Source organism: Bombina bombina, chromosome 1 (genome assembly GCF_027579735.1).
Source record: "Bombina bombina isolate aBomBom1 chromosome 1, aBomBom1.pri, whole genome shotgun sequence".
Lineage (NCBI taxonomy): Eukaryota > Metazoa > Chordata > Amphibia > Anura > Bombinatoridae > Bombina > Bombina bombina.
In genome coordinates this window covers 389,068,369-389,084,205 of record NC_069499.1, presented here as the reverse complement: position 1 = coordinate 389,084,205, position 15,837 = coordinate 389,068,369, and the positions used below count along the sequence as shown (strand labels likewise).

General features: G+C 41.2%; 1 non-coding gene across 1 annotated transcript; it reads left to right on the top strand.

Annotated features, from left to right (window-relative positions):
- Window positions 1-902: 902 nt before the first annotated feature.
- Window positions 903-1,021, top strand: LOC128646287 (5S ribosomal RNA). Its single transcript, XR_008400249.1, has one exon. It is a non-coding gene; the product is annotated as a 5S ribosomal RNA (ribosomal RNA).
- The last annotated feature ends 14,816 nt before the right edge of the window (window positions 1,022-15,837 follow it).

The window sequence follows — 15,837 nt, the reverse complement described above, 5'->3', positions numbered from 1 at the left end:
TCATCTAGCAAGATTCCACAGGGAAATGTCGTTTTACTTTCTGAGATCTCATGGTGGGAAGATAAATTGGGATAAGAGTTCCTTAGTCCCAAATACAAGGGTAACTTTCTTGGGAACCATAATAGAATCCTTATCTATGAAGATTTTCCTGACAGCCGTCAGGAAATCAAAGGTTTTTTTATCCTTGTCTAGTTCTTTAGTCCACTCCTCGGCTGTCAGTGGCTTAGACATGTAGGTAATCGGGCTGATGGTAGCGGCAATGGATATCATCCCGTTTGCTTGGTTCCATCTTTGACTTCTGCAGTTAAATATGCTTGGGTAATGGAACGGAGATTATGCGGATTTGTCTCCTCTAATACTTTGGAGCAGGAGACAGGGGATTCTCTTCAATGATGGTTGTCTTTGTATCAATTTTTACAGGGATCCTGTTTTTGCAGACCATCTTGGGTGATTGTGTCAACAGACGCCAGCCTTCTAGGGTTCCCTAATAGGCTCAGGGAGTGTGGACTCGGTCAGAATCTGTTCTTCCTATAAACATCCTGGAGCTGAGAGAGATCTTCAATGCTCTTCTGGTCTGGTCTCAGTTAGCCTTGGTTCAGGTTCCAGTTGGACATCATAACTTCAGTGGTTTACATCAATCATCAGGGAGGAACAAGGAGTTCCTGAGCGATGACAGAGATATCCAAGATAATTCAGTGGGGCGGAGGCCCATTCTTGTTGTCTGTCGACGAACCACATCCCAGGGGTGGACAACTGGGAGGCGGATTTTCTGATCAGGCAGACTTTTCATCCGGAGGAGTGGGAACTCCATCCGGAAGTGTTTTCCAGCCTGATTCCCAGGTGGGCTTAGCCGGAATTTGGTCTCTTGGCATCTCGACGGATTGTCAAGCTCCCGAGATTCGGCCTACAGCCACACCACCCTGAATGCGCCCGATCTCGTCTGATCTTGGAAGCTAAACAGGGTCGGGCCTGGTTAGTACTTGGATGGGAGACCGTCTGGGAATACCAGGTGCTGTAGAACTGATAGATGCTGTGGTGGTTCCTTGGACCTTCAGTCTAACATACCAAATTCCTCTGTTTGCGCTTCTTCTTCGTCATTGCTCGGATCAAGCAGGGGAGGACATCAGTGATCCTTTGTTCCTGCTTGGCCTCGCGGGATTTGGTATGCGGATCTGGTTGATTACTTGGAGATTAAACGCTTAATTTTGTCTAAGCTGGGTTTTTCTGACTCTGTCATAGTGACCATGATTCAGGCTAACAAGTCTGTAAAAAAAAAAAAAAGAAGATTTTTTTTTCAATAGATATGGCGTACTTATCTCCTTGGGGAATCCAAGGGCTACTCATGGAGTAGAGTTGGGATTTCTAGAATGTTGTATTTTCTCCAAGACGATTTGGAGGAAGGCTTAGTGACTAGTTTCCCTAAAGGGTCAAATCTCGGCATTATCTGTTGTGTTACACAAATGTCTGGCAAGGTTCCGGATGTACTATTTTTTTTTTGTCAGGCCTTGGTCAGGATCATGCCTGTGTTCAAACAGTTACTCTTCCATGGAGTCTGAATTTAGTTCTTAAAACTTCATCTAGGGGCTCCGTTCTTTTACTAAGTAGACCTAAAAAACTTATATCAAAATAGCAAGGTGTTTACTGTCCCTTTAATTTTTTTTTATAGACATGGTTCCAAACAAAACCGAAAATGTGGAGCTGAGACAAATATATAAGAAGGCTTTAGAAGCAGATGCTCAAAATTTCCAAACTTGTTGATATGTTCAGTTCTCCTGTATGAGTTCCTGTATTTGCATGCCTGGGACAAGTGGAGAGGCAGTGCCCACTGAAGAAATTCCACCAATACAAGGAAAGCAAATGGAATTTATTGATGAAATATCAGAATTATGCCCTAAGGAACAAAGAGAATTGGAGATTAGCAGGTCACGCAAAATGCCAAAGTTTATTGCGTCATTTTTGGCGCCAAGTTACGTTCGATGATGCAAATTTGTCACTTACGGGCGTCTTAGTTGATGCCGAGTCCTTTCACAAGGTTGCGTCTTCAGACGCGAGTGTGTCATTTCCGGATGTTGTTAGTGCCAAAAAAATTCTGTTTGTGTTGTGCGTCATACTTGGCGCCAAATATTTTCATTATTTAAAACCCCATTCCTATATGCCTCTTGCCTTTTTTTCTATCAGAGGGCTATGCTGTTTGCATTTTTTTTCCAATTCCTGAAACTGCCATATAAGGAAATTGATAATTTTGCTTTATATGTTGTTGTTTTCTCTTACATTTGCAAGATGTCTCAATCTAATTCTGTCTCAGAAATCACTGTTGGAACCCTGCTGCCTGATAACAGTTCAACCAAAGCTAGAGAAATAGAAAAAACGGCAGGCACTCGTCCCCAAACTTGATAATAAAATAGAAAAATGTATTTATAAATAGAAAAATAGTAAAACGGTTATGCAGACATGGCAGGATAAAAACATGCTTGAACCATCTTACGCGTTTCACGCCCCCTACAGGCGCTTACTCCTAGATTGAAGCGAAGTGCATTTGTTGTAAACTTGTGAAGGGTATCTCCAGCTGTGGTTTGTACTAGTTGTCATGATAAACTTTTACATGCAGATAATGTGTCCATCAGTAATAGTACATTGCCTGTTGCTGTTCCTTCAACTTCTAATGTACAAGATATACCTGTGAATTTAAAAGAATTTATTGCTGATTCTATTCAGAAGGCTTTGTCTGCCATCCCGCGTTCTAATAAACATAAAAGATCTTTTAAAACTCATAAAGTTGATGAAATTTCAAATGACCAACAACATACTGAATTATCCTTCTCTGATGAGGATCTATCTGGTTCAGAAGATCCTCCCTCAGATATTGACACTGAGAAATCTACTTATTTATTTAAAATAGAGTATATTCGTTCTTTGTTAAAAGAAGTGTTGATTACATTGGATATGGAGGAAACTAGTCCTCTTGTTTTAAAAACTAGCAAACATTTAAATTCTGTTTATAAACCTCCTGTAGTTTTTCCAGAGGTTTTTCCAGTTCCTGATGCTATTTCTGATATGATTTCTGTTTTTATTTTAAATGGTACCGGTGTGTACTATTTTCCTCAGGGAGATATGGAAGAAGATTTCTGCCCTGAGGTTGATGATCTTAGCAGATGTAAGAGAAAAAAAGAGAATGACCTGAGCGCTAGTACTTCTCCTAAAACTCGCTTACATAAAGTCCCCTAGTGGACTATCAAAAGAAAAGCAATAAAAATTGGGGTGTGTAAGAGAGCGCTAAAAAAGCTGAATAGGTTAGGACCACAGTGTCATTTAATTAAACATAAAAATTAGACATAAAAAATTAAGTATAAAAAATTACTGTCTTACAATCGTCTAAAAAGCTCATGGATCCATGTGAGAATTTATAACCGGTTAAAGCATATCGGTATACAATAAAAACAGTTTGTGCAGTGAACAATAAAAACTTTAAAATCAATGGTGTGATTGAGTGTTACACGTGAAATCTAAGCAGATCAACGAAATACTATCAATGTTCAAAGTAAGAAATAAGTCCAAATACCCACAAGTGGGTGAATTCTAGAAACAAAAATCCAAAGTGATAATATCCATTGAAAACAAATGTCAGTGTGGTGTGTAAAGTCCCAAGTTGAAAAAAGGATTCTTAGTGTTCCATCAAGTGATTCCAAATAGTAATGGCTGTGATCTGAAAAATGAGCCAAACAATGATCCAAAAAAATAGTCCAAAATGAGTGACCCAAAAATAATTCCAATTAATCAGGGATGTGTAGTAAAAACAATCCAAATGTGGAATAAAAATACGAAAATGTGTAAAAAATGGTGTGGAGGTGAAAATTTAAAAAATCAAAAAGAATGAAAAAACATACATATCAACATTCAAAATAATAGCAAAAACCTGCAAAAAACCCCAGAAGAAAACATATATAAAGCAACAGCTAAATATACTCAAAGGTATAAGGAAATGTGCTCACCAGTAAGTAGACGCGTTTTGGTCTTTAGCAGACTTGAGTCTTGAGAAAGGTCTGCTAAAGACCGAAACGCGGTGACTTACTGGTGTGCACATTTCCTTATACCTTTGAATATATTTAGCTGTTGCTTTATATGTTTTCTTCTGGGTTTTTTGCAGGTTTTTACTATTATTTTGAATGTTGATGTGTATGTTTTTTCATTCTTTTTGATTTTTTAAATTTTCACCTCCACACCATTTTTTACACATTTTCGTATTTTTATTCCACATTTGGATTGTTTTTACTACACATCCCTGATTAATTGAATTTATTTTTGGGTCACTCATTTTGGACTATTTTTTTGGATCATTGTTTGGCTCATTTTTCAGATCACGGCCATTACTATTTGGAATCACTTGATGGAACACTAAGAATCTTTTTTTCAACTTGGGACTTTACACAACACACTGACATTTTTTTTCAATGGATAGTATCCCTTTGGATTTTTGTTTCTAGAATTCACCCACTTGTGGGTATTTGGACTTATTTCTTACTTTGAACATTGATCGTATTTAATTGATCTGCTTAGATTTGACGTGCAACACTCAATCACACCATTGATTTTAAAGTTTTTATTGTTCACTGCACAAACTGTTTTTTATTGTATACCGATATGCTTTAACCGGTTATAAATTCTCACATGGATCCATGAGCTTTTTAGACGATTGTAAGACAGTAATTTTTTATGTCTAATTTTTTATGTCTGATTTTTATGTTTAATTAAATGACACTGTGGTCCTAACCTATTCAGCTTTTTAGCGCTCTCTTACACACCCCAATTTTTATTGCTTTTCTTAGCAGATGTAACTAAGATCCATGTTGGTTCCCACAGAGCTTCTGAAGGTAGTACAATAGATATCTTCAGTGTGGAGAACGGTTTCATGCTACAAGCAGCATTGAGGTATGTTCAGTCTTTTTTAATTCTGAGGAGACTTGGTATATCAGAACTGGCTGACATTTTTTCCCTGCAAGGGAAGGGGTAAGCAGTAGACCTGTACACAAAGGGTATTACTGAAAATCCTGTGTTTATTTCTTTAATTGACATAGTACTGGGCTGAAAGCAATATAAGGGACACTGGGAGAGGCAGCTTAAGGTTTTTTCTTACAAATATTCAGTATGGCTGCATTATTACTGTAGTGTTTTTTAAGGGGACCACATGGCTTTATTTGCTAACCGCTTCCCATGCGGTTGTGCAGTCTAATGTGAACGACGTCCATGATGGGCGGGGCCTATCTTCGCACGCTCAGACGCGCAGTTTACTCTGACTGAGAAGGCAGCAGGCATTAGCTCCGGTTGGGCCTAAACTTGTGTTCTGTTCACCGGATCGTTGTCGAGTCATTTTGCAGTACCCTGGGGGCAGGTAGGCACCACAGCACAGCTGTGGCGAGGTGCAGGGGTCATTTTTCTCAAATATAATATATTTTTGCTATAAATGTCTTTTAGAGGTTAAATTCACTTTTTTGCTCTTAGGGTGCAATAATTTTTGGCACAATTGAATAGATATATTTAATTGTATTGCGTTATTTAATGTTTTAGGCAGTTTTAGGAAAAATTGTGCGCTTTTTTATTTCTTAAAGGCACAGTACACTTTTTTTTAAAAAATTGTTGAAATCATTCAACATGTCTGACATTGTGGATACTAATTGCGCTATGTGTTTAGAAGCCATTGTGGAACACCCTCTTACTTTGTGTACCTCTTGTACTGAAAGGGCCTTACAATGTAAAAAACATATTTTAGATAAAGAAAGTGTGCATAAGGATGATTCTCAGCCTGAAGAGAATCAGGATATGCCATCCAATTCTCCCCAATTGTCACAACCTGTAACGCCCACACAAGTGACACCAAGTACCTCTAGTGCGTCTAATTCTTTTACTCTGCAGGAGATGGCTGCAGTTATGTCAACTACCCTTACAGAGGTATTATCTAAATTACCAGTGTTACAGGGTAAACACAGTAGGTCAGGTATTAATGTGAATACTGAATCCTCTGATGCTTTATTGGCTATTTCCGACGTACCCTCACAGTGCTCTAAGTTGGGGGTCAGGGAATTGCTGTCTGAGGGAGAACTTTCAGACTCAGGAAATATGTTACCTCAGACAGATTCGGACGTCATGTTAATCTTGAACACCTCTGCCTGTTACTTCAGGAGGTTTTTAGCGACTCTGGATGATTGTGACCCTATTGTAATACCACCAGAGAAATTGTGTAAGATGGACAAATATCTAGAGGTACCTATTTACACTGATGTTTTTCTGGTTCCTAAAAGAATTTCGGAAATTATAAAAAAGGAATGGGATAGACCAGGTATACTGTTCTCTCCTCCTCCTACTTTTAAGAAAATGTATCTCATATCAGACACCATTCGGGACTCTTGGTAGTCGGTCCCTAAGGTGGAGGGAGCTATATCTACCCTGGCTAAGTGTAAAACTATGCCTATTGAGGACAGTTGGGCTTTCAAAGACCCTATGGATAAGAAGTTAGAGGGTCTTCTAAAGAAATTTATTCATCAGGGTTTTCTTTTACAACCTACAGCTTGCATTGTTCCAGTTACTACTGCAGCAGCTTTTTGGTTTAATGCTCTTGAAGAGTCTCTGAAGGTTGAGAACCCATTAGAGGACATTTTGGATAGAATTAAGGCTCTCAAGCTAGCTAAATTAGCGACGAAAAATGCAGGATTTGCCATTTTAGCGCGTAGAGCGTTATGGCTCAAATCTTGGTCTGCTGATGTGTCATCAAAATCTAAGCTTTTAGCTATTCCTTTCAATGGTAAGACCCTATTCGGGCCTGAATTGAAGGAAATAATTTCTGACATTACTGGAGGGAAAGGCCATGCCCTACCTCAGGATAAGTCTGTTAAGATGAGGAGTAAACAAAATAATTTTCGTTCCTTTCGAAATGTTAAAGGAGTACCCTCTGCTTCCTCTTCCTCCACAAAGCAGGAAGGGAATTTTGCTCAATCCAAGTCCATCTGGAGACCCAACCAGGCTTGCAAAAAAGGTAAACAATCCAAGAAACCTGCTGCTGCTACAAAGACAGCATGAAAGGGTGGCCCCCGATCCGGGACCGGATCTAGTAGGGGGCAGACTTTCTTTCTTTGCTCAGGCTTAGGCAAGAGATGTTCAGGACCTCTGGGCATTGGAAATCGTGACCCACGGGTATCAACTGGAATTAAAGGATTTTCTCCCAAGAGGGAGATTTCATCTTTCACGATTGTCTGTAGACCAGATAAAAAGAGAGGCGTTCTTATGCTGTGTAAAAGACCTCTCTACCATGGGAGTAATTTGTCCTGTTCCAAAGCTGGAACAGGGGCAGGGGTTTTACTCAAATCTTTTTGTGGTTCCCAAAAAAGGGCGAACTTTCAGACCCATTCTAGATCTCAAGTGTCTAAACAAGTTTCTCAGAGTCCCATCGTTCAAGATGGAGACTATACAAACAATTTTACCAATGATCCAGGAGGGTCAATATATGACTACCGTGGACTTGAAGGATGCATACCTTAATATCCCTATTCACAAGGATCATCATCAGTTCCTTAGGTTTGCCTTCCTGGACAAACATTTTCAGTTCGTGGCTCTTCCCTTCGGGTTGGCCACAGCACCCAAGATATTTACAAAGGTTCTAGGGTCCCTTCTGGCGGTTCTCAGACCACGGGGCATAGCAGTGGCGCCTTATCTGGATGATATTTTGATTCAGGCGTCAACTTATTATCTGACAAACTCTCACATGGACAGTGTTGTCCTTCCTGAGAACTCACGGTTGAAAGGTGAACATAGAAAAGAGTTCACTAGTTCCACGGACAAGGGTTCCCTTCTTGGGATCTCTGATAGACTCGGTAGACATGAAAATATTTCTGACGGAGGTCAGAAAATCAAAGATTCTTAATACTTGCCGAGCACTTCAGTCCATTCCTCGGCCATCAGTGGCTCAGTGTATGGAGGTAATTGGATTAATGGTAGCGGCAATCATTCCATTTGCTCGCTTTCATCTCAGACCACTGCAGCTGTGCATGCTCGGACAGTGGAATGGGGACTATGCGAATTTATCTCCTCAGATAAATCTGGATCAATTGACCAGAGACTCTCTTCTTTGATGGTTGTCACCGGATCAGGAAGACTTCAGGAAGACTTCTTGTCTATTTGTTATCTTTTCTGGTTCTAGGAAAGGTCAGAAGGCTTCTGCTGTTTCCTTGGCTTCGTGGTTAAAGTTTTGGTTTCATCAAGCTTATTTGGAGTTGGGTCAAGCCCTGCCTCAGAGAATCACAGCTCATTCTACTAGATCAGTCTCCACTTCATGGGCTTTTAAGTATGAAGCTTCAGTTGATCAGATTTGCAAAGCAGCAACTTGGTCTTCTTTGCATACATTTACTAAATTCTACCGTTTTGATGTATTTGCTTCTTCAGAAGCAGTTTTTGGTAGAAAAGCTTTTCAGGCAGCTGTTTGTTTGATTCTTCTGCTTATGATTTAAGTTTTTTCCTTTTATTTATGAGAATAAACTTATACTTTGGGTTGTGGATTAATTTTTCTCAGCGGAAAATGGCTGTTTTTATTTTATCCTTCCTTCTCTAGTGACTCTTGCGTGGAGTTCCACATCTTGGGTATTGCTATCCCATACGTCACTAGCTCATAGACTCTTGCCAATTACATCTTTACTCTTTATTGCATTTTTAGTACTTGGTCTGTGATGTCTTATTGTGGATGTTATTTGAAAAAACATAATTTATTTAAGAACTTACCTGATAAATTAATTTCTTTCATATTTGCAAGAGTCCATGAGGCCCACCCTTTTTATGGTGGTTATGATTTTTTTGTATAAAGCACAATTATTTCCAAATTCCTTTGTTGATGCTTTTTACTCCTTTCTTTATCACCCCACTACTTGGCTATTCATTAAACTGAATTGTGGGTGTGGTGAGGGGTGTATTTATAGGCATTTTGAGGTTTGGGAAACTTTGCCCCTCCTGGTAGGATTGTATATCCATACGTCACTAGCTCATGGACTCTTGCCAATATGAAAGAAATTATCAGGTAAGTTCTTACATAAATTATGTTTTTTCAAATACCATCCACAATAAGACATCACAGACCAAGTACTAAAAATGCAATAAAGAGTCAAGATGGAACTATTTGCAAGTGGGCAAATACTACAATCAACGCAAAGCTATGTTTTGCTCAGTTTCTCTGGCCTGTTCAAAACCTTATGAAACAAATCCCTTTACTGAAGGAATGACGGTTAAGAAGCATGTTCATCAAAGGATTCAAGAGCATGAGAAAAGTAATATGCACAATGCTTGTGCAGAATCATTTTGTTTTTAAATCCAGTGGTGCTGGTGGTGGTGAACTTTTTTTAATAACAAATGTCTGTACGGCAAAAGCAAGTGAGAATTAGATGCCAAGTACTACAATGGGTGGTAGACATTTGTAAAATTTAAAATAAGGACTGAGTCATAAGGGAGATAAAGATGAGTCTGCATTCAGTTTAGATAACATAACTAAAGACACTAACTTTTTTCACTGGGCTGTGTCTTCCCGTGGCAGGTAGCAGATGCAGATTTTCATGGAAAAGTTCAGTGTGCCACTAGTGGATAACAAGATCCAGAGTCCTTGCACGTCTTTAACATTCTTGGGTATTGAAATAGACATCATGACCCAGCTTTGTTGCTTACCTGTGGATAAGTTAACCAGGTTGCTGGAAGCATTTCATGCGGCTGCTGCAGCTAGCTTTATTCATCTTAGGGAGTTACAATCTTTGCATGTAGGGGGATTCCGATGAGATGTGTTTTCTCTTGTAAGGTGTATCCACGGATCATCCATTACTTGTGGGATATTCTCCTTCCCAACAGGAAGCTGCAAGAGGGTCACCCACAGCAGAGCTGTCTATATAGCTCCTCCCCTAACTGCCACTACCAGTCATTCTCTTGCAGCTCTCGACAAGATAGGAAGTAGCTAGAGAGATGTGGTAAATTTATGTAGTTTATCTTCAATCAAAAGTATATTATTTTCAAATGGTACCGGAGTTGTACTGTTTTAGCCTCAGGCAGAAAGTTGAAGAGTCTGCCTGTGGTTTTTGATGATCTTAGCAGGTTGTAACTAGGATCCATTGCTGTTTTCACACATAACTGAAGAGATGAGGTAACTTCAGCTGGGGGAATGGCGTGCAGGGTCTCCTGCTATGAGGTATGTGCAGTTTAAATTTTTCTAGAGAAATGAATATGCTAGAAAATGCTGTTAATACCGGATTTATTTAAGGTAAGCCTGATTACAGTGATTTAATAACGACTAGTATCATGCTTGCTGTAAAAGGTAATCTTCTTATTACTTTCTCACATTACTGAAAATAAGATAACGTTTGCTGGAAGTGTTTAAACGTTTTTTTCTACATATTGGTGATAAAACTTTATTGGGGCCCAGTTTTTCCACATGGCTGGCTAGATTTTGCCTAGGGATAGTTTTGTTAGGCCCTCTCACTGTGAGTACAGGTTGGGAGGGGCCTAATTTCAGGCCTAAATCGTGCAGTAGTTTTTGCAGCTTGAGACTTCCAGCTTCCCTGAAGGAGTCCCCTGAACACTTAGGACCTCTACAAAGGGTTTTTGTGCCTTCAAAAGTCGTTGTATGAGCAGGTAGGGCCACAGCAGAGCTGTGGCAGTTTGTTGTGACTGTTAAAAAACATTTATATCAGTTTTTTTTACACGGGACTTATGGCAAACGGTCCCTAAGGTGGAGGGAGCAGTTTCTACCCTAGCTAAGCGTACAACTATTCCCGTCGAGGACAGTTGTGCTTTCCTAGATCCAATGGACAAAAAATTAGAGGGTTACCTTTAAGAAAATGTTTATTCAACAAGGTTTTATTCTCCAGCCTCTTGCATGCATTGCCCCGGTCACTGCTGCTGCGGCCTTCTGGTTTGAGTCTCTGGAAGAGGCCTTACAGGTAGAAACTCCATTGGATGATATACTTGACAAGCTTAAAGTGCTTAAGCTAGCCAATTCATTTGTTTCTGACGCCGTTGTTCATTTAACCAAACTAACGGCTAAGAACTCAGGTTTTGCTATACAGGCGCGTAGGGCGCTATGGCTTAAATCCTGGTCAGCTGACGTTACTTCAAAGTCTAAGCTTCTCAACATTTCCTTCAAGGGGCAGACCCTATTCGGGCCTGGACTGAAGGAGATCATTTCTAATATTACTGGAGGAAAAGGTTATGCCCTTCCTCAGGATAGGTCTAATAAATTAAGGACCAAACAAACTAATTTTCGTGCCTTTCGAAACTTTAAGACGAGCGCGGCATCAACTCCCTCTAATTCAAAACAAGAGGGAAATTTTGCCCAGTCCAAGCCGGTCTGGAGACCTAACCAGGCCTGGAACAAAGGTAAGCAGGCCAAGAAGCCTGCTGCTGCCTCTAAGACAGCATGAAAGATCAGCCCCCGACCCGGTAACGGATCTAGTAGGGGGCAGACTTTCTCTCTTCGCCCAGGCTTGGGCAAGAGATGTCCAGGATACCTGGGCGTTGGAAATTGTGTCCCAGGGATATCTTCTGGACTTCAAGATTTCACCTCTCACAATTATCTGCAGGCCAGATAAAGAGAGAGGCATTCTTACATTGTATTCAAGACCTCCTAGTTATGGGAGTGATCCACCCAGTTCCAAAGGAGGAACAGGGGCAAGGCTTCTATTCAAATCACTTTGTGGTTCCCAAGAAAGAGGGAACCTTCAGACCAATCTTAGATCTCAAGATCCTAAACAAATTTCTCAGGGTCCCATCTTTCAAGATGGAGACTATTCGAACCATCCTACCTATGATCAAGGAGGGTCAATACATGACTACCGTGGACTTAAAGGATGCTTATCTTCACATTCCGATACACAAAGATCATCATCGGTTTCTCAGGTTCGCCTTCCTAGACAGGCATTACCAGTTTGTGGCTCTTCCCTTTGGGTTAGCTACGGTACCAAGAATCTTTACGAAGGTTCTGGGGTCACTTCTGGCGGTCCTAAGGCCGCGGGGCATAGCCGTAGCCCCTTACTTAGACGACATTCTGATACAGGCGTCGAATTTCCAAATTGCCAAGTCCCATACAGACATTGTTCTGGCATTCCTGAGGTCTCATGGGTGGAAAGTGAACGAAAAGAAGAGTTCTCTATCCCCTCTCACAAGAGTTTCCTTCCTGGGAACTCTGATAGATTCTGTAGAAATGAGGATTTACCTGACAGAGGACAGGTTGTCAAAACTTCTAAATTCCTGCCGTGTTCTTTATTATACTTCTCGCCCTTCGGTGGCTCAGTGTATGGAAGTAATCGGCTTAATGGTAGCGGCAATGGACATAGTTCCGTTTGCCCGCCTACATCTCAGACCGCTGCAACTCTGCATGCTCAGTCAGTGGAATGGGGATTACACAGATTTGTCCCCTCTACTAAATCTGGATCAAGAGACCAGGGATTCTCTTCTCTGGTGGCTATCTCGGGTCCATCTGTCCAAAGGTATGACCTTCCGCAGGCCAGATTGGACAATAGTAACAACAGATGCCAGCCTTCTGGGCTGGGGTGCAGTCTGGAACTCTCTGAAGGCTCAGGGGTCGGGGACTCAGGAGGAGGCACTCCTTCCAATAAACATTCTGGAACTAAGAGCGATATTCAATGCTCTTCAGGCTTGGCCTCAGCTAGCGGCAGTGAGGTTCATCAGATTTCAGTCGGACGACATCACGACTGTAGCTTACATCAACCATCAAGGGGGAACAAGGAGTTCCCTAGCGATGTTGGAGGTTTCAAAGATAATTCAATGGGCAGAGATTCACTCTTGCCATCTATCAGCTATCCATATCCCAGGAGTAGAGATCTGGCAGATTTTCTAAGTCGTCAGACTTTTCATCCGGGGGAGTGGGAGCTCCATCCAGAGGTGTTTGCACAGTTGATTAAACGTTGGGGCAAACCAGAACTGGATCTCATGGAGTCTCACCAGAACGCCAAGCTTCCTTGTTACGGATCCAGGTCCAGGGATCCCAAGGCAGCGCTGAAAGATGCTCTAGCAGCGCCTTGGTCATTCAACCTGGCTTATGTGTTTCCACCGTTTCCTCTGTTCCCTCATCTGATTGCCAAGATCAAACAGGAGAGAGCATCTGTAATTTTGATAGCATCTGCGTGGCCACGCAGGACTTGGTATGCAGATCTGGTGGACATGTCATCCTTTCCACCATGGACTCTGCCTCTGAGGCAGGACCTTCTACTTCAGGGTCCTTTCAACCATCCAAATCTAATTTCTCTGCGGCTGACTGCTTGGAGATTGAACGCTTGATTTTATCAAAGCGTGGTTTCTCCGAGTCAGTCATTGATACATTAATACAGGCGCGAAAGCCTGTCACCAGGAAAATCTATCATAAGATATGGTGTAAATATCTTCATTGGTGTGAATCCAAGGGTTACTCATGGAGTAAGGTCAGGATTCCTAGGATATTATCTTTTCTCCAAGAAGGATTGGAGAAGGGTTTGTCAGCTAGTTCCTTAAAAGGACAGATTTCTGCTCTTTCTATTCTTTTGCACAAACGTCTGGCTGAGGTTCCAGACGTGCAGGTGTTTTGTCAGACTTTAGTCAGAATCAAGCCTGTGTTTAAACCTGTTGCTCCGCCTTTAAATTTAGTTCTTAAGGTTCTTCAAGGGTACCAAACCTGTTTTTTTACCTAAAGTGGTATCTAATAAAAATATCAATCAGGAGATTGTTGTACCGTCACTGTGTCCTAATCCTTCTTCAAAGAAGGAACGTCTTTTACACAATCTTGACGTGGTTCGTGCTTTAAAGTTTTATTTACAAGCTACTAAAGATTTTCGTCAAACATCTGCATTGTTTGTTGTCTACTCTGGACAGAGGAGAAGCCAAAAGGCTTCGGCAACCTCTTTCTTTTTGGCTAAGGAGTATAATACGCTTAGCTTATGAGACTGCTGGCAAGCAGCCTCATGAAAGGATTACAGCTCATTCTACTAGAGCGGTAGCTTCCACATGGGCTTTTAAAAATGAGGCTTCTGTTGAACAGATTTGTAAGGCGGCGACTTGGTCTTCGCTTCATACTTTTTCAAAGTTCTATAAATTTTATACTGTTGCTTCTTCGGAGGCTATTTTTGGGAGAAAGGTCTTGCAGGCAGTGGTGCCTTCCGTTTAAGTGCCTGCCTTGTCCCTCCCTTCATCCATGTCCTATAGCTTTGGTATTGGTATCCCACAAGTAATGGATGATACACCTTACAAGAGAAAACATAATTTATGCTTACCTGATAAATTTATTTCTCTTGTGGTGTATCCAGTCCACGGCCCGCCCTGTCATTTTAAGGCAGGTGTTTTTTATTTTTAAACTACAGTCACCACTGCACCCTATAGTTTCTCCTTTCTCTTGCTTGTCTTCAGTCGAATGACTGGTAGTGGCAGTTAGGGGAAGAGCTATATAGACAGCTCTGCTGTGGTTGATCCTCTTGCAGCTTCCTGTTGGGAAGGAGAATATCCCACAAGTAATGGATGATCCGTGGACTGGATACACCACAAGAGAAATAAATTTATCAGGTAAGCATAAATTATGTTTTTAACCTTTGAGGATTTAGCATTATGTGGTCGTGTCTAATGCAGAGCTTGAGCTGTTCCCTGATGCAAAAGATTCAAGTGGGTTTGGCACTCATTTTGGAGATAAGCATTGTGCAGGTGCCTGGCCTGAGCACTGGTGTTCCACGGATCTGATTTGCAATCTAGCACTCCTTTGAACTATTCCCTATTGTGGTTGCAATGAAATTGTGGCCAGAGCAGTTGCGTGACCACTCTGTTGTGTTCTAGTCGGACAATCTGAGTGTGGTCCATGCCATAAACATGTTTGTCTGCTTTGTCCCCACTTGTCAGGTACCTGAGGTTCTTGGTCCGTTGCCTTGATTACAACATTCAGTTTAGGGCTAGGCATGTTCCTGAAGTTGAGAATGTTGTTGCAGAAGCCTTATTGCTATTTAATTGGAGTCTGTTTAGAAAGGTTGTGCCTACAGCAGCTGAGATTGGGCTTACTTGTCCTGCTTTCCTTTGGCAGTTAGCGGACTTGGGATCTCCCTTGGGAGCTTGGTGAGGGTGTCGCTGCTACTTGGTCCACTTATCAAAAGCATTGGAGTGGCATCTTTTTTTTGTGTTTCTCAAGGAGGGGAGGCCTCTTCCAGATCTCATGTAATGTTGTTTGAGTGGTTGATTCTCTGCTGCAAAGGGTATGATGCAAGGGGCACTGCAGAGCTGACTGGTGGCTTTGTTTCTTTAATAGGTTGTTTTTATTTTCCATAACCCTACTGGTGCTTTTCTAGTCTGTCAGATTTTGAGGGGCTGGAATCGAAGAGTTGAATGAGCATGGTACTGGAATTGTTATAGTACCTTTGCCTGGACCTGTAATATATCTATATTTCAGAACATGGTACCATATAATAGAATTAATATTGACTGCACCACACTGTAAAATTCTATTAAAGTGAATGTCAAGTTTGATGAATCAGTGCCCGGTTTTTAAAAATCCTATTAAAAACAGGGGCACTTTCATTCATCAAACTTTACATTTCACTCGTTTTGTTAAAATACCTTTTAATCTTGAAAGCCGCTCCCCCTCCTGCCACTCGTCACTTCATACGTCAGAAATGATGAATATGGCATCCTCCAATCACTGTTTCCCCCCCCCAGGGGAATCGTTGCCTGAGGCAACACCGTGATTGGAGGAAGCCGGATTCGTAATTTTTTTTACATATAAATAGAGGCTTGCGATGGGCGGGGGAAGCACTGGAGCGGCTTTCAAGATTAAAAGGTAAGTATTTTAACAAAACGAGT